Source organism: Felis catus, chromosome C2 (assembly GCF_018350175.1).
Source record: "Felis catus isolate Fca126 chromosome C2, F.catus_Fca126_mat1.0, whole genome shotgun sequence".
Classification (NCBI taxonomy): domain Eukaryota; kingdom Metazoa; phylum Chordata; class Mammalia; order Carnivora; family Felidae; genus Felis; species Felis catus.
Genome location: NC_058376.1, coordinates 61,321,053 through 61,346,219, shown reverse-complemented (window position 1 = coordinate 61,346,219; position 25,167 = coordinate 61,321,053). Strand labels below are relative to the sequence as shown.

At 33.2% G+C, this 25,167-nt stretch overlaps 1 protein-coding gene and 1 long non-coding RNA gene across 41 annotated transcripts in view; one reads left to right on the top strand and one right to left on the bottom strand.

Annotated features, from left to right (window-relative positions):
* Positions 1-25,167, top strand: part of ZBTB20 (zinc finger and BTB domain containing 20) — a 789,483-nt gene that overhangs the window by 20,267 nt on the left and 744,049 nt on the right. For 4 of the 40 annotated variants that reach the window (XM_045036376.1, XM_045036375.1, XM_045036371.1 and 1 more), the window contains exon 1: positions 17,294-23,998. The exons of the other annotated variants lie outside the window; for them this stretch is intronic. The gene's annotated coding sequence lies outside the window, so the exon portion shown is untranslated. Of the gene's footprint in view, positions 1-17,293; positions 23,999-25,167 lie in introns of those variants that run through there. 40 annotated transcript variants of the gene reach the window in all.
* LOC109503454 overlaps positions 14,070-25,167 on the bottom strand; it is a 30,853-nt gene continuing 19,755 nt past the window's right edge. The window contains exon 3 of the long non-coding RNA XR_002162431.3: positions 14,070-14,484. This is a non-coding gene — a long non-coding RNA (uncharacterized LOC109503454). The remainder of the gene's footprint in view (positions 14,485-25,167) is intronic.

The following is a 25,167-nucleotide window of genomic DNA, read 5'->3' as shown; positions in this document are numbered from 1 at the left end:
TTATTTTAAAATTTTCTTGCCCCAATAATTCAGCTTTCACTTTTTCTAGAAATATTCTTGCTATTTCCTTGGTCTAATTTCCTTCTGTTTTTTACTATTCCAGTAATGGAGACAGTGTTATTAGGAAGCTGAAAAGGTAGATCTTAAAAGAGAATCTTAAAAGAGATAGCAATCTGCCTTTGCATTTCTCTAAATAGACCTTATCTGACACTAGTAGTAAAAACTACCTGAATTGATTCTTTTTGATACCATGGATTTCACTTAATGAAGTCATTCTAAAATCAGGCATATTCTACTTTCTCTTTGTGTATTGATTATCTTTATTCAACATGAAATTAACAGAAATTATAGATACCTTTTTTAAACATGTCTCTCTACTCTTGCTTAGCAATACTAGTGTTGCTAAAGCAGTAGAAGTACTTGTTAGAATATGCTGCATGCATTCTTGGATATATGTGCCATTACAGTCATCTTTTAATTGTTTTTCTGCCTCCTTCCAAGAAAATTTCTAATCACCAGTGATTATTCCCCAAATGTAAGTTGTAGTGTGATAGAGAAGAGTGAGGAAATCTTTAAATTAATCTGTTTATTCTCATTCTAAAGAAACCAAAGTGATCTTTCATTAATTCTTAATATTCTTTCAGTTTCTTAAAACTCAGGAAAGAAGTTTCTTTCACTTCAGAGTAAACTCAATCTCAGTATCTTTTATCAATATCTTCTGTGTCACTTTGGAATGAGGTGAAACCAAATCATTATTTCTTAAAGGCATAATCAACTTTCCAAAATATGGTGCCTATCATCCCATTCAGTGGTCAGGTCAGTTTATTTAGTTTATCCTTTCAAGCCTCTGAATTTATTGAGTCACTGATGCTCAATCTTAAAGCCAAGGTTATTTAAATTTTTTCTTTCTTTTTTTTTAAGTGGATTTTATCTTGACCAAGTAAAAATGCTTACTTGCTTAAACCCTTAGATGGCAAGCTTTACATTTATTGTTGCCTTGAGTGTATCAATCTTTTTAGCATCCGTTGTACTTCTTATTTGGAAATCAGTGGATAGTATTGATAGATTATGGTCTGTGAAACCAGCTGCATCCACATATGAGAGCTTAGAATACAGAACCTCAAATTTCATCCCAGTCCTATTAATCATCATCTTCATTTTTAAAGATGTCTCAAGTTATTCATAGGTATATTAAAATTTGAAAAGTAATACCAAAATGTTGTCATTTTTAATTGGACTTAAGGTGCACAGAATTGGTTAGTTATAATATGGTTCAGAGTCATTGTTCATTTATTATCCTCTTTTATTACACATTCATTCATTCATTCATTCATTCATTCTTTTTAATCAAAATAAATATCTGTGAATCCAAGACCCAACCAAAGAGAAAATTAACAATAATTTACACTTATCTATATGCTCTTCCCCTATTCACATCAATTCTCCCCAAACAGAAGTAACCACCATTCTTTGGAGGCTGGGCAGCTCAGTTGGTTAAGTGCCCAACTCTTGATTTCAGCTCAAGTTTGGGAGATGATCTCACAGTTTGTGAGATGGAACTCCTATCAGTCTCTGCACTCACAGCACTGGAGCCTCCTTGAGATTTTCTCTCTCTCTGCCACTTTTCCACTTATGTCCTCTCTCTCTGTCTCTCTTTCTCAAAATAAATAAACTTAAAACAAAAGTAATCACCATTCTGAATTTTGTGTTTATTTTCCATAGTTTTTTTCCCGCAAATAATATATATAGCTATGCCACGTATAAAGTTGTATAAAGTATAAAGTTGTGACTAAATAATAAATTAATATAATATAATATAATATAATATAATATAATATAATAATATGCATTAATATATTCATATCATGCTGTATTTATCTCAAAATTAAGTTATTAAGATTATACACCCATGTTTTTGTAGGTAACTGAAATTCATATGGTTAATTTTTGCTTTTATATAATATTTATGACAATGCCATTTATCATTTCTCCTTAATGGACATTTGGGTTGTTTTTTGTTTTTTTGTTAATATGAAGAGTGCTGTTATAAACATTCTTGTGTATGTTTCTTGGTGATGTTTGCAAGACATTCTCTTGGGTGTATACTGAGCTTAGAATTGCTGGATCATAGGATATATAATTGCTCAACTTTACAAAAGACTGTTAGATTATTTTTTCAAAATTGTATTACCCATTTATACCCTCACCAATGATGTATAAGATATCTCTGTTGATCCATATTCTCTTTTACACATGGTATTTTGTCAGATTTATTAATTCTTGCTACTTGAATAGGTAACAAATATCTCGCGGTGGTCTTGATTTGCATTTTCTAGTTTACCATGAAGTTGTGAACATGTATATGTGTTTCTCTTCTGTAAAATAGCTGTTCATGGCTTTCCCATTTTCTTCATTTAAATTTCTGTGGGCCTTTTTATTGATTTGCATGAGTTCTTTATATATTCTAGATACTAATTTCTTCTCCTGATTCATAGGTTGTTTTTTCACTTCCTTTAGTGTATCCTAATGAACAGAAAAATCTTAATTTTTATGCGGCCATACTCATCATTATTTTTTATAGTTAATGCTTTTTGTATCTTTTAATGCAGCTTATCCTGGCATTGATTTTGTATATTATGTAAAGATTAAACTTTAAGTTGTTTTCTTAAGAGAGACACAGTTTTCCGGCTATATTTAATGTATGTTATTATCTTTCCTCAGTGATCTGCCCTGCCACCTCTCATATAGCAAGGGTCCATAAAGGCAATGGTCGGATTGTAGACCCTTTTTGTAATCTTGGTTGATTTGACTATCCCTATGACAACAATACATTTTCTTAATTATTAGAGTTTTCTAATAAGTTCTTATGTGTGATAGGGAGAGGCCCCCCAGAATTCATCTTTTTACTTCTACCATTTCCTTAAATGTCAGCCTTTTCCAGCCTCAGCTAAATTTTAATTAGAAACTATATGCTTTGCTTCATTCTTTGTGTATACAACCTAGTTATTGATATATATATATATATATATATATATATATATATATATATATATATTTATATATATATATATATTTTTTTTGTAAGTATCTTCAAGTTTATGCAAAACACTTCTTCTAGTAACTACTATTTTGGCTTCCAGTTTGTTGATGATGCCAGCCAGTGAAATTTAAAGCCAAAAACAACAACAACAAAATTTAAAGCCAATATTAAAGTATTTAAGCAAATTCAATTTGAATACCACTCTAAATTTAATTATTTATTTTTAGGATTTCAGGTTATCATAATTTTTTAATTTAGCAAAACAAAAAACATATACTGTACACTTACATTACTTTTAGCAGTTTTTTAAAATAAAGCTAAAGATAAATTATATAACCTATGGAATCACAACCATTCAGGATTATTATAATTTTCAGCTCTTTAATATCACCAAATGTCAGACAATATTTAATTACTTAACATTTTTTAACTCCTTTGTTCCTTACAACTTTATGAGGTAGTTAATATTATTATCCCCATTTTATAGATGAAGGAAAAAAACTGAGAGAGATTAACTAGACTGGTAGCTTACTTATTAGGTAGGGGTTCAGATGGTAAGTCCAGATGGTGCTATGAAATGTTTTTCTATGAAAATGTCACTGGGCTATCCTTCAGCAAAACTAATTTTGTGATAGTTAGATACCAGCCTCAGTTCTGCCTCAAAGACAAATATTTTTATTCAGGAGAATCAAGTTAAAAATTGATATCAAAGCCAATCTTGAGAGGGAACATAAAATATAAAGTACATAACCTTGAAGAAATATATAAAATTGCTTTGGAATTGGGGGATTGGATATATAATTACTGGTTTTGAGTAGTAGGTTGATTGTATACATGACATAGCTTCAGGGCTCAGGTCATTCTTCGCTTTGGCTGGGGGAACCTCTCTTACTCGCTTCCTTTTTTCCCTTCTCAGATGTCCAGAGCTTCTACAGTGGTAGATTTGTCAGAGGATTGACAAGTATTCTATTTACTGTTTCTATTAAAGACACACTTGACAATTTAATCTGTCTCCATTCTTAATCCTTTATGTTTCTAAAATGTTTATTTCTTTTGTTTCCTATTCTGTGTCTATTTTGATTTTTAAAATAAAAATATGCAACCAGATAGGTAAATGATCATGTTTTATTAATAATTCATATATGAAAACATCTTCAAGTTTAATCTATTCTAGGTAGTATTTGTTAAATTATGTGAAAGGCAAACGTTAAGGAGAAAGAAGTTTCTGTGTGATGGAGTGAAAATAGGTGCTCGCAAAAATATCAAGAGATGGTGACAAAGAGCTGATATAGGAGAGTTTTAATGTTTTTCCTGTGTGCTGACCAGATATCTTAGGGGGATGTAGATTTAAGAAAGCAGAGGAAAGAACCTTCACTGAGCTGTAGTCGATACAATAAAGAGAGATGTAGGATAGCACAGTACACAAAACTACCCAAGACAGATCATTTAGAAAGTAGCAAGAGTTAGAACTTTATGGAAAATCGTGCATGTTTTCCATGATGATTGGAATTTGGAGATAAATTAATAGGCCCTGACCTGTAGCTGATATATTTTTGCCTCAAGAGTGGGTGTTTGGTGTTAGAAATTAGAATATAAGGAAGGCAGACTTTAGAGGGGAGAGCAGTATTTGGAGAGTGATCTAGCTGTGTGAGTGGAAGGGTGATTGCCAGTAGGGGATGGACGCTGCGGTTCTTAAAATGGGATATAACCTATGAGGGGTAGAAATATATTAGTCAGAATGTATAGCAATTGTAGGAGTGTGTGGTCAGAAAGAATGAAGAATAGGATCAATGTGTGGATGGTTTTTATAAACAAATGTTCTTTGGAGAAGTCTGAGCTTGGACTTTTTGGAGAACCAGGGCATATAAAGGCATTATGGGGCTGTGATACTATTGAATGAATTAAAATCTGTGGAGAACTAAGGATATCCTGAGAGATGTAGGACTGTCAGAGATACAGCTTAGTTTATATGAAACATAGGAAGGAATTTTTTGATTGAGAAAAATTTTATAATTTAAGAAAGAATGGAAAGCAGGAAACAGCTACATGTTAACATTTTGCTAATGAAGATGGAGGAAAGAACTAAATTCTGTTCATTGCCATTTGCAATCTAAAGCCAATTGGGAGGTTCAGATTTGAGAAGGAGAATGTGTATCTTGATATGTATGTATGTATGTATGTGTGTATTTTTCAAAACCAGTGTAACTTTATTGGCTCAGATGGTGGATATTCTCATTGTCCAGCCTGCCCCACATTTCCTACCAAAATACCCACCTGTATTTAGATACATGCTTTAAAACTTCAGTTGAGCCTTGCTACTTATTTCATTTTAATTCCTCTTTCCCCATCATCTCCCATCTCTACCTGCTAATTTTTGTCTTTTGTTTCATGATGAAAATTGAAATAGTTCAGCATAACGTTCATGTTTTCTTTTCAATGAAGATGTTTTAGATGTACTTATATTTGCTGCATAGCCAGCTTCTAATAGTCTCTGCCTTCAACATTTAGACAGGAAACTGAAGTGAAATTCTAAATGTGTGGAAGAATCCTCCAGGGTCCATAAATATATAGTTTCATTAAGATTACAAAAAGACCATTGAATTTGACAAAGTCACTATATATTCTAATTTTAAAATAATTTAAATCTAAACATTCTCAAGCACACAAAGAGACTTCATAGGAAAATATTTTACTATAAAAATAAACTGAGCTCTCAAAATAAACTGAGTCTTGGTGATATTGAAATTTGGTAAATAGTGCCAACTGTTCTTTGTTTAGGTGCTTCTTGGAATATGGTAGGTCTGTGATTGTGTGAATGTAAACATGATGATGAAATTAAACTTTGTGTTCCTCAAAACTAAAATCATCTTTAGAAACTATAATCTCAATGAAGCTTTATAATCATTCTTGCCCCACCTGTTTGTGTCAAACTAAAAAGTTGGAAAATAATTCTTTAAAATATCCTCCTTCCACAAAGACAACAGTTTCATTGATTCTTGAATAGCATATTTAGACTACCCTGCTAGCAAACTTTCACTTTATTATCCCTGGCTTATATTTATTTGCCTCAAAGTCTGGAATCTTTCTGGTTTAAGTCTCAATGGATGACTGGAAATCTTTCTGGAATCTTTCAAAGTCTGGAATCTTTCTGGTTTAAGTCTCAATGGATGACAGACTGAAAACATTGCCTCCATCCTTTTTCCTTTTCCCAAAGATGGTTCTGTTCTTCATATTAAGTGAGTTCAGTCCCTTTGGGGTTGGGGGAAAGGTGGTGGTGGCAATAGGCAAAATGTTGCGAATTATTGAAACTGGATAATGGGTACAAGAGAAATCCTTTATTATATGCTATTTTTGTATGGTTGAACATTTTGATAATTTTTTTTAATGCAGTCAGAAAAATAAGATAAATTAGCCCAACCAACAATCGGTTTGTTGCCCAGTTAGAAATAATATGAATTTGGGAATTTCAGGGTACAGACTATAAAATGATCTTATCTCAACAGGTTATAATTCTATGTTATTTAGTATAGTCAGTCCAGGCTTTAAAGCACTTTGAATTATTACCTTCAAGGCAAAAGCTTGGATCTGAAACCACCAAACAGGGAGCCTGCCATCATTTTCTTTCAATTCCAATGTTTCCTCCCTTATCAAATGTCTAGTCTATTTTGTTTCTTTTCTGGTTAAAGCCATTTTGAAATTGTGGCTGTTCCTTGCCATACTAACTAGAATACTTGAGTCTGATTCAAAGGTTTTCCATTTTGTCACTTTCTTCCCCCCTTCAGTTTACTTAATTACTGCCTTGAGTCAAACATGTGCTAATGCACCAATCTGTTGTAGTAGAAAGAGCACTGGATTGGGAGTGAAGAGTTTTCAGTCGCAGCTTTCCATGAACTAGCTTAATGATTCTGTGTAATTATTTCACTCCATAAAATCTTCTAATCTGAAATTGTCTTTAATTTGTCATTTTGGGACTTTTAACCATTCAAAGCTACTTTTTAAAAAAAATTCCTTTCCTAGATTAAGGTACTATGACACTCTGTCTTAAATGACAGACTTAAATGACTCAAGTCATTGACTTAAATTCATCCTTGTGGTCACATCCTACTCAAGTCTTCACTTCATATGTTTGCATTCCCAAAACAACTCCTATTGACTTTTTAAAAAACTGTTTATTTATTTATTTTGAGAAAGAGAGAGAAAGTGTGAGTCAGGGATGGGGCAGAGAGAGCAGGAGAGAGAGATAATCCCAAGCAGGCTCTGCACAATGTTAGCATGGAACCCAACATGGAGCTTGAACCCATGAACCATGAGATCATCACCTGAACTGAAACCAAGAGTTGGATGCTTAACCAACTGAGCCACCCAGGTGCCACTTCTATTGACTTTTTTAATTGATCTTTTTTTCAAATAAATATTATTTATTAGAATAGTTTTAGATTTACAGAAAAAATGAGAACATGGTACAGAGTTCTCATACATCCTGTACCCACTTTTTCTTATTATTAATATTTTGTATTAGTATGGTAATTTGCTCCAATTAATGAACCAGTGTTAACATATTATTATTAACTAAAGTCTCTGGTTTATTCAGATTTTTTTTTTATTTAATATAATTTTTTGGTTCAGGATCCTGTCCAGGATACCATGTTACATTTAAAGTCTTTATATTTTTAAAACAGTTTCGGGTTTATGATAAAGTTGAAAGGAAGGTACAGAGATTTCCTGTATACCCCTCTCCCACACATTCATGGCCTCCTCCATTATCATCACTCATCAAAATAGTACTTTTTTTTTTTTTCTTACCAAGCATGAACCTACATTGACGCATCATAATCACCCAAAGTCCTTTTTTTTTTTTTTTTTTTTCACTTTGGGTTTACCACTGATGTTATTCTGTGGATTTGGACAAATGTACAATGTCATATATTCCTTATCATAATATCATGAAGAGTATTTTCACCACCCTAAAAATCCCTTTTTAGAATGGTGGTGTTCAGTAGGGTAAGTCCAAGGAATCCTGAAATAGCAGTCTTTGAGAACTACTTCATTCAATTTAGAACTGTTAAATAAGAAATTGACACTTAGGTGAAGTAGAAACAAACACAGAGCACAAAATAAGATTTATTAAATGCTTACTATGTGCCTGGCATTAAGCTTATTGAATTTAGCCTCTAAGCATTTGTACTTAGAATTAGTGTGCTGAATGTAAATCCTGGTTTAGTGTTATTATTGGTTGTGGGACTTGGGCCTCACTTTTTTCATCTGTAAATGGGATAATAATAGTACTTACTGGATTTTATGTTTATTAAATAAGATAATATATATAAAATGTTTAACATGGTATTCACGATTTGATAAAGTGCTTGATAAATGCTACTTATTACCAATATTTAGATTGTCACACTTAATCATCATGAAAACCTGTTCTATAGGTACTGTTATTTCCCCCATTTTATTAATGAATTAATAAAATCAATAAAAATTAACTAATTAATTTAAAGTTTATTTATTTATTTTGAGAGAGAGAGAGTGAACATGGAAAGGGCAGAGAGAGAAGGACAGAGAATCCCAAGCAGGCTCCACACTGTGAGTGCTGAGCCCAATTGCAGGAACCCTGAGATCATGACCTGAGAGGAAACCCAGGGTCTGTAGCTTAACCTACTGAGCCACCTAGCTGCCCCTCCCCCATTTTAAAGAAGAGGACAAAAGGTTTAATGATATTGAAAGGATTTGTCTAAAGTAGTAGGGCCAAGATTTGAATTTCAGCAGTCAGAATCCAGAACCCACATACCTTTAATTTTTATGCTCTTATTTCCTCCTAATAAGTAAGAAACAGATACAAGGAAAGATAAGGGCTCAAATAAATGATTCTTTAAGTGTACTGTTGAGATTCTTTGATCATCTAAGTGATTAATTAGCTGTTCCTTCAGAGTTGGTTGGATGAAATGGTTATCTTGTTTGAATGGCCCACCCAATATTTTAGACACACCTATTTTTTCAGTATTTTGTGGGTTTTTTTGTTTGTTGTTGATGAAGAGGTATTTTATTAAGATATTTTATAACTATAAAAATAGTATATGTACTACATAGGAAGTATTGAAAATACAGAAAGGTTTATAGGAAAAAAGTACATGATTTCAGTACTCAGAGACAACTGCTTTTTTTTTTAAGATTATCTGTATTTTTTATTATTTTAAATTTTTTTCTAGCTTCAATAAGGTATGACTGACAATAAAAATTATGTATATTTAGGTTGTACAAAATGAATTTTTAAAAGATGTACAATGTGATGATTTAATATATGTATACATTGTGAAATGATAACCACAATCAAGGTAATTGACACATCTATCACGGCACATAGTTACCTTTTTTATTCCTTTGTGGTGAGAACACTTAAGATTTACTTTCTTAGCAAATTACAAATATACAATACAGTATTGTTAACTATCATCATTATTCTGTATGTTTGCTACCCAGAACTTATTCATCTTATACTGTCATTTGGGAAGAAATATATTGATTACTGGGGACATTTAGTGTATTACTGAAAAATATAAAGTTACACTCTAAATCTTATTTTCAAGTCATTTTCTATAATGAACAACCAGATTAGCTATTATAAGTTTTCATATTTTCGTTAATTCACTGTTTTTTCATAAAAAGCTATCTTCTAGGAAAGTGTTACTAAAATATTTGGCTGCACCAACCAATTCTCAGGTCCTAGAACCACTAGTGATAATAATGTGAATATGTCCTTACTTCACTTTGGGCCCAGGTAAATAGTTTAATAATATGTATTAATTAGATTTAATTTTCTTAGTATAAAGCATTCTGTTTGTTAGTTCTGGCTAGGATTTTTTTTTTTTTCCTTTGAGTAATTGGGTAACCAGGCTTGATGGAATGGTAGGTGAAAGTTCAATTTGTAACTTACTACTTGCAAGATCTTGTACAAATTCTTTACTCTCTTTGAAGTTCAATTTATTACTGTGAATAATTAGGATAATGTCAAATAACTTCACAGGGTGACAGTGAAGATCAAATTCAGTAGTTGATATGAAGAAATGTTTTAAGCTGTTATGTGATAGACAAATAAATATAAATTTTTGATGTGAATCATTGCTAGTTAGAAGAGATCCATAGTACAAAAAAGAAATTGAGAACCTCTGGTTTAGGAATAAAAGGAGGAAATGGATTATCATTTAATGAATTTTCCCTATAAGTCAAACACTTTGTATCTGTTTTCATTGAATATTTTATTTCAGGTCACGACTAGTAAATACGGGAGCTTGATTCAAACTCAGCTTGTTTGACTCTAAAGCCCATGTTCTTTCTACCTAAACACTCTACCTTCTGTACACTTAGAGATGGGGTGTACTATTCATGAATAATTAAGAGAAAGATGAAAAGCTAATCTTTTAGTTTCTCATTAAGATACAGTGATGCCTTGCATTTATTATTACTTCCTTTACTTTCTCTAAATATTTGAAAATAATTTGCTTTTTTTCCCTTTATAACAGCATTATGAGTTGGATAGAAAACTTTGTGAGATTTCACATGTGATTAAGTATATCACCAGCTGGTTTTTCTCTACCTCAGGTCACTTACCTGAAAAAAAAAGTCATGAAGAACATTTATAATGCATTTCACAAATGAATAAAATATTTTATAAAAAATGAAAATTCTTAATTTAAGTGAAGCAAATAGTGTATTTCATAATGTCTTTTAACTGATTTTTTATAATACATAGGCAGTCATGATTTCAGATTCACTGATGAGAATTGCCTACTTTACACAGAAAATATCCCCATGAAAAGCAACATTTAAACATTTCTTAACCTCTGGGGAGGGCTTGAGAAATAGAAAGTTCCATGTAGTTTGAGTAATCAAAGTGGTGTGGGTTACATACACAGAAGAGTTAAATAAAGGGAAAGATCACAGAAACTAAATTGCATTCAACTTCCTTCTAAGTCAGCTTTTCATAATGTAGCTTATTTTGTTTCACATGCAGTCTCTTTTATAGAATATTAGGCATATCAATAGTTTAATATAAATATAGAAACACACATCAAAATCCAAATAGAAATTACTTTTGTATTATCCATACCTTACTTTTCATCTGTTTATACAAATAATCAAGGGTTATTGTATTTTCAAAAATTGTAGAGAGTGTTGTTCTTACTGCAAAGGTATAATGGAGTATGTATAAAACAATAGCGTGTTTTGCAGTGCATGTGCAGTTAACTGATCATTCCTGTCAGTTATGGAGTTGGCTGACATTTTACAAACAATAAACAGCAAGTTATGGTGGTATCCTATGTACATTCATTCAACAACATTTATTTAATTATTGAGCACTTAATACATTCAAAGCATTGTACTTTGCACTCTATTAAGATATAAGGATGGCTATAACATAACTTTGCCTCCAGGAAACTTGAAATTTTGTGGAAGGGATAAGTATGCAAACAACCAACTCTATTTGCCTTAATAAATATTACTGATTTTGTACAATTAATCTCTGTCTTTCCTGGGGAAGAAAACTATTTTTTTTTAACAAGTGTTCATTATATGTAGACACTGTACTCAAGAATTAATGCATTCAATGTGCTTTGAATAATGCCTTCCGCTTAGTAGGTAGTCAACAAATATTATCAGTTACTATTATCAAATATAATCATTAAAGCAATTCTATAAGATAGCTATTTTTATTCTCATTTTATAGATGAACTATACAAAGACAGGGATAGATAACTTGCTTAAGGATACATAGTCAATAAGTATTATTCAGATCTGAATTCAAGGCTCATACTGTAGAACAGTAGTCTCAAAAACAGTGGGCATGTGCCCTAAGGAATATGCAGGATGACATATTAGGGTTTGAGAAGATAATCAAAACTTTTATGTATATATTTTTTGTTTAACAAAACTAAGATTTTTTGTTTAACAAAACTAAGATGCAGATTGGTGCTGGCAATGTCAAAGTATATATTTTTTGTTTAACAAAACTAAGATGCAGATTGGTGCTGGCAATGTCAAAGTATCAATCATATGCATTGTATGCATTGTGCAAAGTATCCTGAAGGGAGAGTGGGAGTGGATTTGCTTTAAGATTTGGGGGTACTGAATTTTATTTGTGCCTTGTTGTGAGGAATCACAGTTTATGCTATCCAGTTTTAACTAAACTAACTCTTACAAAACAGACAACTGACTTAAAAAAAATAACAGAACAAAGATAGAGTAATAGTCAAGCATATTTAAACAAGAGTATCTTTAATACATATTATGCACATGTCAGCTATATTATAAAGTAAAAACAATGACGATTTAGTCATTTGACAATAAATCAGCCGAAAATAATGATCAAGAATACATCAATGATCAACATACAAGAATACAAGTCAGCCAAAAATAATGATCAAATATACATATTTGAAATGTATACTTATATTCATTCTCATTAAGGATGAACCTCACCCTTAGTGTATGATGTGCCCTGAGCCAAAGTGACTGAAATAATGCATGAAAAATAAGTGGCAGAAAAATATATCACATTTATGTGTCAGCAAATGTTAGAAGATGCATAGAAAACATTGCTGAAGATTAAAAAAAATAAGTCCTTGAAAAAATTATACAGTGTGAAAGGTTTACTATATAGTTAAATGAAAGTACTGATATTTCCAATATTTCAACAAATGGTATTTGTTAGGCTCAATTTCACTACTACAAAGAACTACATTTTTATGAAACACTAGAAGGCTTGCTGGGGGAGATACTTGCTAAGCCTCAAAATACTCTTTAAGTAAAACAATGCCTACTGAAAAACCTGTGTTAACATAGTTTTGGAGCTTCGGAGGGCTTGGGTGGAATGGAAAAAAAGATTTCTAGGTAAGATTACAGAGGTACTTCTACACATGAAATTCTTTTACTCATCATTTATAAGCAACTTATTTTAGCAAATCAGTCAAAGTCAAAAGTATACATGGGTACTGTAGGATATCATTGATGTGGTTAATTTTTTTTTTCAACAGATGCTTTGCAATATAGTAGAAAATACATCAAATACAGAAGAATCTTAAAATTTTCGTAGAATTTTTATGATAGTTTGTAATAAGATGGAGAGTGGACATGAATATTATTTGCACCACTGGAGTTTCACTGGTTATTCAGTGGCTGAGTATTAGTGATACTAACAATGAGTTGAGAAGGTAATGACTCAGGGTATGGAGAGAACATTTTCATATTGAATGTTTGTAGTTATATTCATTATAATGTGATTTTGTTGCCAAAACCAATGTAATTGTAAAACTCTAGTTTCTGCATAATTGAAAAACTGTATCAAAACTGTATCTGAGAACTTTTTAAAATTTGGAATAGAATTTTATAACTTGTTTCAAAATCTTCCAAATGAAATCTTTAAAGAGGCGTTAAAATTCTTTTTTTTTTAATAAAAAAAATACTACAAATACCTTTTAGTTTATAAGAACAACTCAAGGACATTTGGAAAGATGAAAATTTACTAGGCAAATTTCAAGAAAATCTTCAACGTAATTGTTGGTTGAGATTGAAAATTGAGTATTGCGATTTAATAAGCACAACCAATGATGCCCTTCTTCCGTTTGGTTCTATTATTTTGTGAGGCTTTTCTCCCACCGTGACCATTCCAGCAGGTATCACAATAACCGGATTGTAGTAACAGATCTTCACGTGACTGTGTCACAAAGTGTAAAACCAAGCTAAGATATAAAGAATGGCAAATATTTAACCAAATTACTCTAAAGTGTTGTGTTTTAGTGAGAGCAAAAATGTTTTAAAATTGCTAATAAATACAACAAAATTAAAATTTATTCAAAAGCATCATTTATTTCTTGTTTTCTTATCCTTTAAAGTGCTTATCCTTTAAAGGGCTTATTCATATGTTCTGTAATGTATATAACATGGTAGTATAAGTCTATAACTTACAAATCATTATATATATTGAGGTGTGCGCTTATATTTATCAGTGCCCAGTCAGAAAAACAGAAATGACTCAAGACAGAGAGACTTTAATCTGAGAATTGGTTACAAATGTGTTGGAAAGTCTGATGGAAGGGAAAGACAGTGGCAATGATATGTAGCAATGAATATCTGCAGAAAGCAAGGGGAAAGTTTTGTTACCCGGAGCTTACAAGCATTGTGCTGCAGAGGCAGCTGGAGCACTGCTGCTGCTGTGGCTGTTGGATTCATCATTGCCACTCTTTGCAGGAAGCCAGGCACCCGCACTCCTACTGACATGGCAAGAGCCCAGCAGTCCACGGTTCCACCAATGCTGTTTTACTTGCCAAGGCTGTTAGAGCGTGTGCTGTTCTGCAACTGCAGTACTGGTGCTGCCATCAGCAGTCCTAAGAGCCAGATCCCAAGAGCCCTGCACTGCAGAGGCTTCTGAAGTACCTTTGTTGAGGTTGCTAATGCCAAAAGCAAAAGAAGAAAAAAAAATGTTCTTTGATCATTTGGCAGGGCTTCTCATTCTGGCAAAGTAATCTGGGAAATGTAGTTTTCAGGTTCCAACACAGAAGACTATGGAAGGGGTGGGAATGGAGTGGGAACCTACAGATAAATGATTGTTGTAGAGTTTAAAATATTTTTTAATGATGGGATCTATAGTTTTTAAAAATTGGAGAAACCGTTACTCTAGAGTATAGCAGTAGTAAAACTACATCCTCAAATTTTATTTATTTGTTTTAGAATGTATTCTAGTTTGTTATCTAAAGCTAGTGTTGTTATTCAGGAAGCAAACACTGGCACTGTATCATTTATTTACAGCCAGTGTTTGTTTTGATTAGTTACAGTGACATTTATTATTGGTCTGTGCCCAGACCTTCAGTCATAAATATTTTGTATATCATGCACCACTTCCTAAAATCTCCTCTGATTTATTGTTAATTTCTATACATTTATTAATTTAACTTTTAAGGTAATAACGATAGTGAAAATGCAGCACCTGAAGACTTCAGAATTTGTTTAATTTATAATGCCTAATATTATGTTTTATAATATCTATTATTTTATTATAAAATATACTTTAAACATCTGATTAAACTCCTAAAGCATAAATTGTTTAGTGGCACATTGAATTAATGCACTTATTGGTGGATAGAGTGTAGGTGAAGTTTAGTTATTTTAGGCAAAAACAACATGCATTTTATTAAATTACTAGCTTAGAGTGTTTTTCAATTATTTCAATTGCAGACTTCTAGATATGACATCATAAGAAGTGTGTATTGGAGTAGCAGACCACTAAATTTCTAAAATGAACTCCATAAAATGACGACTCAGTTCTTTCATAGCCCTTTTCATAATTAATACAGATTTAATTATGGGCAGTTTTCCTCTCTTACTGCTTACTAGTAAAACTATTTCCTCAATTGGTGAGACACTTCTTTTAGGCTCCTGTTCTATATAGGTTTAACAGATGTTGGACATACTATTTGTGTTTTGAAAGATCCCATTATTACATTTTAAGTAATATAATGTCGTCAGTTTGAAACAGAGTAGGACATAAGCCTAGATTTATGGATTTTCAACATGAAATAGAATTTATGTTGATACTTTTGATAATTTTGAAATACCTGATATAACTATTAAAATAACATTTTACTTAATATAATTCATTTCAAAATTTCTATTTCATAAGAATCCTGCAAAACATGTCTGGTACATGTGTGTGTATATATATATATATATATATATATATATATATATACACACACATGTACCAGACATATATTTACATATATATAAAAATATATATAAATATTTATAATATTTACATATATATATATACACACCAGAATGTATAATATATACATTACACACACACACACACACACACACACACACTGATTAATAAGATATTTCTGTATTTGTTATTAATAGAAATGAAAAAGATTGAGATTTTACGCAGCTTCTTTTCTAAAAACTTGATATGTCCTTATATGTTTAAAAGGCTGTGGTTGTAAACTTATAAGTTATTGGGGTCAAATGGGCTTTCTTAAACAAAAATAAGAGATACTGTTTCCACCCATTTTGAATCATCCGTGTGGCCTGTTGCCTCAGAGGAGTTAGCAGGCTGTTGTCATGCTGACTCTATTATTAATAACTGGCTTCAATATTACTGGACAGATTGTTACTAATGTTTCCAACCCCTTAATCAAACTGGTTCATGGTAGCTTTCTTTTATCACTTTTGAACATTGTTTATATGCTGCTTTTCTTCATTATCCTTTCTTTAAATTTTACTTTGTGACAATTAATACGATTTTTCTCAAAATATGTGAAATAAGTATTGAAATTATCTGGGAAATCCATGTGCCCTCAAACCTGTTTCCCACCATTAGTCTTTTTTCAAAATCTTCCTAATACCACCAGTTTATTATTCTAGAACATTTTTAAAGTAATTTTGTCAAGCCTCTCCCTCTATCCCTCATAAATTCCATTGGATTGATTTTAGGCCTGATTTTACCACTTAGTAGCTAGGTGACTTGGAGCCTCAGTGTCCTTATCTATGAATGAGAACATTAATATTACCTTTCTTACAAGGCTGTAGGGAGGATTCAATGACATGCGTAAGTAGCATTAAGCACAGTTCTTGACACATGTAGTAGTGGTAATTTTTATTTTAAGAATGAATCTTTTCTAATAGTAGCAGCTTTTTAAATTTTTTTTTTTAAATGTTTATTTTGGAGAGAAAGAGACAGAGTGCAAGTGGGGAGGGGCAGAGAGAGAGAGAGAGGGAGACACAGAATCTGAAGCAGTTCCAGGCTCTGAGCTGTCAGCACAGAGCCCAACTGGGGCTGGAACTCACGAACTAAGAGATCATGACCTGAGCCGAAGTCGGACGTTTAAACGACTGAACCTCTCAGGCGCCCCAGTAGCACCTTTTTAGATCAGAAGAACAAGATGGAGTTTTTGCGGGTAGAATCACCAAGGAGGATGGTGGAGAGCTCACCAATCTGCTGGACAAATAACAGCTATTAGCAATTAAGATGCCTCTGTTACGTATCTTCTTCTTTTTTTTTTTTAAATGTTTATTTATTTTTGAGACAGAGAGAGACAGAGCATGAATGGGGGAGTGTCAGAGAGAGGGAGACACAGAATCTGAAACAGGCTCCAGGCTCTGAGCTGGCAGCACAGAGCCCGACGCGGGGCTCGAACTCACGGACCGCGAGATCATGACCTGAGCCAAAGTCGGACGCTTAACCGACTGAGCCACCCAGGCGCCCCTGTTATGTATCTTCTATGTGACTTTTATTTTTCCTATAGAACACACGCCATAGTTTCTGTTTCTTTTTCCTTGTGTATTGAATATAACCTGTACATATGAATAAATTATTATGTAAGTGTTGAAACTTTAAAGACAGTTGCCAGTACTGTCCTAGATTGTTTAAGAGAGACGATTGAGCAGGGAGCAGGAAAAGTTCATGTAGTATACATGTCTAATACATTTTTCTAGAGTGAGGGAGATATTGCAAATGACATTTTAATGCTTTTTAACCCTTTGATTTAAAATTTATTGTGTCATGAAGGTACTCTTTTCCTGTGTTTCTGGAGATATTCATATCATTTAATTGATGGAGGTATTAACAATTAAATTATAATAAATTGTAATTCGGACATTAATCTATATGCTTTTTCTCTCTGACCGTATTTCTCCTGTATATTTGTGGGAAAAGGTGATTGACTCATATCTATATCTGAGTCATTCTATGTTAAACATGCTTTTGACTTTTTGCTATTCACCACCCACCGTTTACTGACCACTGTTCACAGTGCCACTGGTCACTCCTTGGAACTCTGGTCTAAGAAGCTTCTATGTTTGCAAGGGCTACAGTATATGGATGAATTTATCACAGTACCTTCATTTTCCATCCTTGTACTCCTCATTACACTAGTAAACAAAGCCGTACAAGCTTTCCAGAAGGTTTGAAGAGAAGAAGATTGGCAAAATGTAAATGTCTTAGAAGTTAATATTAGGCATCATTCTTTTTAGAAAAATCTTTTGGCCACCTTGACATTGGGAATTTCTCACTACCCACCTTTCTTTCTTATCATTCTCCTCTCTTCCTCCTCTTCTGTCATCTCTATGCTCCCCTGCCTTCAAATTGTCATTAGTTTCTTATGGAGTACACTTTGGTACCACAAGAAGAATTATTCAGTTCCCACCCACTTTCTGACCTTAACCAGCTTACTAAAGTGTTTTCTTCAAAAGGGATTGTTCCTCTCCTATGAGGAATTTTAAGGCCAACTTTCAACTTATACTTGAACACTTATGTAGTAGAAGTGAAAGAAATAATGGATAAGTGAAATGTGAAGGGAAGCTGAATTTTCTTCTCAGAGATGATTCGAATTAAAATCCTGCTAGCTATATAGGACAATACTTTTTTATTCAACATTTTATTAAAAAAATTTTCATACATAGAGAAAAGTTGAATAGTATTACTTTTTTGGTACCATTTTCATTTTTCACAAGATCTTAAAGTAAGAATATGTTTTATATATAATTTAAAAAGTTTAAATGCTATTTAGAGGTGGTTTATATCATCCTTAGAACCCAAGTTTGTTAAAATATTTAATTAACCAAGGTTTATAAATTCCATATATTGTTGCTTTGTTTTTTCATTCATTCACTCATTCATTCATTCATTCATTCATTCAAGAAAGCTCTATTGAGCTTTAACTGTACTCCAGGTGTTCTTCCAGATATTAGGCTGTCAAAGCTTGATAAATAGAGTCCCTGTTCTGGTGGGTCCTTCAGTCCAATGGCAATGGGAAGTATATTAAAGGATAAAATGACTGTAGCACTGCAAAGGGCATACTAAAGATACTCCCAATGATGTAGTTTTCATGTAACGTTTTGTTTTTGTTTAAAACTTAAATATTTGTTGACTAGAATTGAAATGTATCTCTTCCCATTTAAGGATCATACTACTGGTCTTCTACTAGGAAACTATGATTTATCTACAGGCTCTTCTAGTTTTTCTTGGGACTCCTGGGACACAGTTTTAAAACTGATGACTCAAATTAAGGATTATTGTCTAATTATATATACCACAATAGAATTACTTTATGATGGTGGCCTCAATGACAAAATCAGTACTTAGTATAGCACTTACTCATTTTGACCCATTACCCCAGTCTTTGCTTTTCCAACCATGTACCAGGGCTAAAACTTGTTCTGTCCTTCATTGCAATATGACCTTTTTTTTTTTTTTTTTTTTTTTTTTTTTTTTTTAACTACTCTCCCTTCTCTTTTCTTTTGGGAATGTTCCTTTGAACAATCTTAAAATGTTTTAACGTTTTTTTCCTGTTTAGCCTCACATGATATAAAAACATTAGAGATGTCTGAAAAAGGACTTGATTAAAGTGTGTTCAGGATAGTGGTAAATGCTTTTGAAATTAGTTGAATTTTTTTGTCTTCAAGATTAAAAAAAAAAATCTCACCCTTCATGTACTTTTGGAAGTGTTCATTTCCCAGAGTACTCTGTGACTCTAAAATTAATGAAACTGTATGCTCCAGGTTAATATCTATCACTGATTTCCACAATCATTTAAGAATTTCATGTACTGTGTACTTGTAGAAGAAACTTTTCTAGGTGCCTTGGGGGCAATGAATAAAGTGTACTCAATGGGTCTATAAACTACACTGCTAGAGAATAAACCATTTGTCTCCAGTACCTCCCTCTGCTCCATATTTGTCTCCAATCTAACCTTAGTACTAGTCCCTGTCTTGTGCGTGCATACACATGTCTTTCATAAGCCACATATTAAATTTAGGTATTTATTTTGTTGGACTTTATTCTGAGGGAGAAGCACAAGGTTTAAGGCACTGCATTACATGAGATATCACGCCATGTAATGGCAAGATTATTTGCTTATACTAATATTGTTTGCTGCAAGTCTGTCCCCCAACCAGGCTGTGAAGTCTTCAAAAGCAGAAACTAAATCATATGTTTTATCTTCACTTTTTACCCCCAAGTATCCTGAATGGCACAGAGTGGGCATATAATCCATGTTTAGTTAATGCACAAAGATCAGAGCAAGGGCAAATTCTTTCTTGCAGAATGAGTCATTAGTATCAAAGTGTTCAGAATATATCTCTAAATAATTCAAAGTTAAAACCAAGTGTGTAAAATCTAATGATGGTTATTCAGCATCTCTCACAAATCATGTATAATTGAATCCTTGCTTTTTCCACGCTTTTCTCAGGCTATTGGAAAACGGTATTTTTTATTGTATTTTATTTATTATTTATTTAGTTTTTTTTAAAGCAATTATTTTCATTAGTATTAGATATTTGATACCTGAACTAAGGAAACTTTAAGGACTATGTAGATTTTTTAAAATTTTTGTTTGTTTTTTAAACAGAGGGCACTTAAGCAAATAATCTATGGGAATTATATATAATGCAAGTAGGCTTTATACATTGATAGACTTGTTGATTACAGGTTGTTTTTCAGTTCAAGCAAATGGAAGCACATATTTATGGACATTGGGAAACAAAGAAAGGCAACTGAATGGATTATGTAAATTTTTAAATAGAGTTGCTAGACTCTTAAACTAGATGTGTTGAGAACTCTGTAAATTAGAAGAGCAAATCTGTACTATGCTGTATTAGTAAGCAAGATGTGAGAAATCATCAGGATGTGTTGAGTTTGACTCCTAAGCACAGAATCTTGTGGTTAGATGGGGACTTAGCTGCCATTAGATACTGGGAGAGAGTAGGATGCAGGGATTAAACTTGTGCTCTAAACCAGACAGGCTGGGTTCAAATGCTATTACTCCTCTGCTGTGTGATTTCAGGCAAATTGCTTAACCTCTCTGTTTCTTCACCTGAAAGTGCCACTAAAAATAATCTCTACTTCATAGGGTCACTAGGGTTTAATGAGTTAATAAGTGAAAAATACTTTGAAGAGGACCTGGCAAATAGTAACCACCTAAGCATTAGCTATCATCATAATCATTGTTATGTTATCTACTTCAGTTCCTTTTAAATTTAATTATTTTTTTATATAAAGAAGTGGAAACTTCATTTCCATTTGGATGGTTACATGGCTTGCGCAGGGCATACAATCTACTTGTGGCCATGCTGAGACCAAAACCAGTTTTTAACTCCCACTCTAGGATCTTTCTACCAGATGAAATTGCTCCATGGCATATCAGCATACAAAACCACTTAATTTAATAACTATAACTTCCAGAGTCTGATAGTCAATTAGGATTATTGTTTCACATGGTGCTATGGTTAATTCAGTGCATGGGTCTTGCGTCCCAGCAGGGAGAGTGTATCTTGAACTCCAGAAAATACTAAGAGTGTGCCACTTACTGTGCTTGGAATCTAGTAAAGTGTGAAGATATGGAGAAAGCATTGAGGTATTGTGCATTTTGCACTAAGCCAAAATATTTCTTTTTCTTTTTAAAATTCAACTAGCTAGTTGTTTTTTAGAAAAGGTGAATAGCTTTCACGGTCCTTTACATTCCTTTTGACTCCTGCTGGTGGAAATCAAATAATGTCTTCTTATTCTCCTTGGGTTAAAACAAAACGATACAAAACAAAAATACCTAGAACCTTATTTTAAAAATCAGGACATGGTTATATCTAACTTGAATCAGTCTGTCAAACTGTGAGGCCTGTGTGCTTGTTTAAGTGGCATTTTTCTTCAAACATTGGAATACAGCTTCAGAGAAACAATAGGGCAATAGTAGAAAAACAGAACTGCCAGGCTGAGCAGTAAGGGGTGAGATGCGTGCTGGTACCTTAGGCAACACTGAGTGTATCTTAGAAAGGTTTTTCTTAAGACGTGAGACCAAAAGCATATCTGTTTATTTTATTACATCCCCTTTCCTGTGTATCTGTCCCCTCCTTATTACGCAACCACCCTTGAGAGGGGTAAAATACTATTGCAGCAGCACCTGAGAATTAGAATTAGTGGTTTTCAGTGAGAGTGGAGGGCTGGACTCTTGGTTTCCTACTAGAATTTCCCAGGACAGTTTGCACAATGTGTGGCTAGACAGCATCTTCTAATTTCTGTTCTATAGGTTATCTACCCTTATAATAGCTAAATCAATGCCTATCTCCATTCTGAACCAACGTAATGACCCAAGGTATAACTGATGTTCTAAAATATTTTTGTGAATCAGCTCACGATAGACTTGATCTATAAGTTATATATTGAAGTGATTAAGTTCTTTATTTTATTAACTGAAAACTGGCTTCTAAAGGAAGGAATTGATGCTTATATGGTACAGTAGTTTTGTTTATGCAAAGGATCGTATTCTAATTTTTGAAGCATGGTAAAACACAAAACCATATAAAATGGATGATTTTAAAATTAATATATTTAATATGCAATTAATTATTGGTGCCCAGATTCAGGGTTTAAGTAGGTCAGAGGCACTCACATTTTTCATTTTTGTGTAAATTTTCTTTAGAGTATTTAACTTCTATTGTGATGTGTCTAAGTCCCACATAGTGACACACAGCCAAACTGTATAGAAATATTTTAAGGAAGGTGGATGTGTAGGTAGACAAGCAGAGTATAGTTTTAAAAAATCTGAGGACAAGAAGAAGAGCTGGAAACTTGTTCTGTTTTTTTATGTTTGTAATTCCATAGCTGCAAATATATCACTTAAGGGAGGAAAAGTCACCTGGGAGTAGAGAAAAGGTGTGAGGATCACATAGTGTGGTGGGGAGTGTAATACCAGCAGTATTTTGGTTCTAGCCCATGAAAAAAATGGTTCGTATATCAGACAAAGAAAAACAGTTTTGTTTTGGTTCGTTTTGTTTTTCCCTTTTAAGGAAGACTTATTTAGAAACACTGATTAATTTTATTTTTCCCTCCTTATAAAAGAACAAGGGGTTTCTGCTATGGTTTCAGACCCATATTCATTGAAATCTTGTCCTATTTATGACAGAAGCTCCTAATGGGATTTATTTCTGTTGTTGTAACATTATGTACTATATGCATTGCACCTGTTCACACAGAGTACAATGCATTGTGATATTTGTACAGATAGATGCTTCAAATAAGAAACCAATCTAAGTCTTCTAGAGTACTAGTCTATTAGTACTTAATTAAACTTAATTCTGTTTTTGTCTGCAATTTTGTGTATGGTCTTGATTTATTTACTGAGCAATGATTTCTTCTTTGCAGTTATCAGTTTTGTCTGAGATCAGTTTCCTATTGTATGGAGTCTTTCTTTCAGAGCCTCCTTTAAGACTGCCTCTGACTTTAAAATCATTACTAGGCTTTTGTCAGAGCAGATTTGTTGACACTCTTCTCACATTAAAAAAAATTTAAAAGATTGCACAAATAAGCTATGCATTTCACTAGTTCCTGCTAATATGCAAAAATGTATTTATGATAATTACATGTACTGTGTGCCAGAACTGAAACAATACATTCCTCATAATGGAGCATAAATAAAGAAGGTGGAGCCAGCTGCTCTTAAACTGTTTATTTGCAAGCAGTAATGATATAGAGAATATACCTTTTTCACTCTGTTAGTCTGGCAATACTGAACCTGTTGCTGCATTAGACCGAGTTGCATTTTGCTGGATAGGGGAAGGAGGGCTGTCTGCTGTCTGGTAGGAGGGCTTTGTCTGTGCCTTTCTCTCTCTGTTTCTTTCTGTTTTTCTTTCTCTCTCCTCCTCTTCTCTCTCCCTCTCTCTCACTCGCTTGTTCTGTCTCTGTCTCTCTCTCCCTCTCTGCCCCCCCCCCCCCCCCCCGTCCCTCCCTCTCTCTTGCTCTCTCTCTCTCTTCCCGTCTCTGTGGTTTGTAAGGTAGGTTGCAGTGTGTGTATATACACAACATCAAGAGCAGGAAAATGGACTCATTAGGGAGGCAGGCAGTCATTACCACTCACACTGTACTTCCAGGGAGACACCGATTATGAGAAGAGAAACTCAGCGCTGGGGAAGAAGGTAGGGCAGACAACTTTCATAAAAAAAAAATGCCTGCTTCCTCAATACCCCCTCTACCTATCATCTCCTTTAGCCCCCAATGCTTTTATTCTTTCTCCCTTGAATTTTAATTTCCAGATTTAAGTTTGACAGAGCTGTTGCTAGCTTGAAATTTGGAACATTTATAGGAGGCCTACCCTCTACCAATTTTCCTCTTACTTATTTAAGGGTGTGCCCCTGTGATTCAGTTTAATTACTTTAAAAATAATTACAAACAAACCTATTTTTCTCACTACAGTACCAGATAAATCAGTATCTTTCACTCTTTATAACAGACCCCTCCGTATGTTTGTTAGTCTCTTTGCTTTTCTTGTCTGTTTATGCAATTCCATCTGTCTGTCTATATATCATGTTGTCCTTATTTATTGCTAACTGGGTTTTGTTAGTTATGTGCCAATGAGTTTTAGCTGCAGTGCCAGTGCGGGTATTACTAAAGTGAGACTCTTGTTCTTTGTTTTACATTGAAGTTTAAAGTCCATATTTACAGTTTAAATCCTTGAAGCAGGTTGAATACTTTTTGCCAGCATATTTATTTTATGGCATTGGCTATAAGGTGAGGGGTAGTCACTGAGGGTGGGTAAGAATCTAGAAATTATTTTTATCATCATACCCTCTTCTATGTTACATCTGGGGGGTGTCTTTTGAAAGGAAAAAGGTACTCTGTTTTGTAACTTTTATTTTGCAGATGGACTTTTGCATTTATAGGGATATCACTGTGGTTAGTAAGAATGCAAACTTTCTTAACAAACAGTTTTTATCCTAGGACAGTTTCTTTTCAGTATGTTACTGTGTATTTATGCTTGGGGAGGACAGGGTGGGGGCTGGCTATCTTTTTATAAAGTGGAAGCTATGAAGTGTATCAGGCCATCTTATGCACAACTGCAAGGATTCATTGAACATTTCGGGAACTATAAATAATGTATTTGTTATTTCAAACATAGTTCTGAGGTGCTTTGTTTTTCCTTTATTTTTTTTTCTTTTTTATGGTGGGAAAAGTTGCATTTCACAACTAGCTGACATTGTTGAACAGTTTTCCCAGAAGAGTGTTCTTCGAAATTCAAAAGAGTAGTTAAATAGGTCCATTTGAAATGGACTCTTAATGGAGTTTTATTCGGATTTGTCCGAAAGTA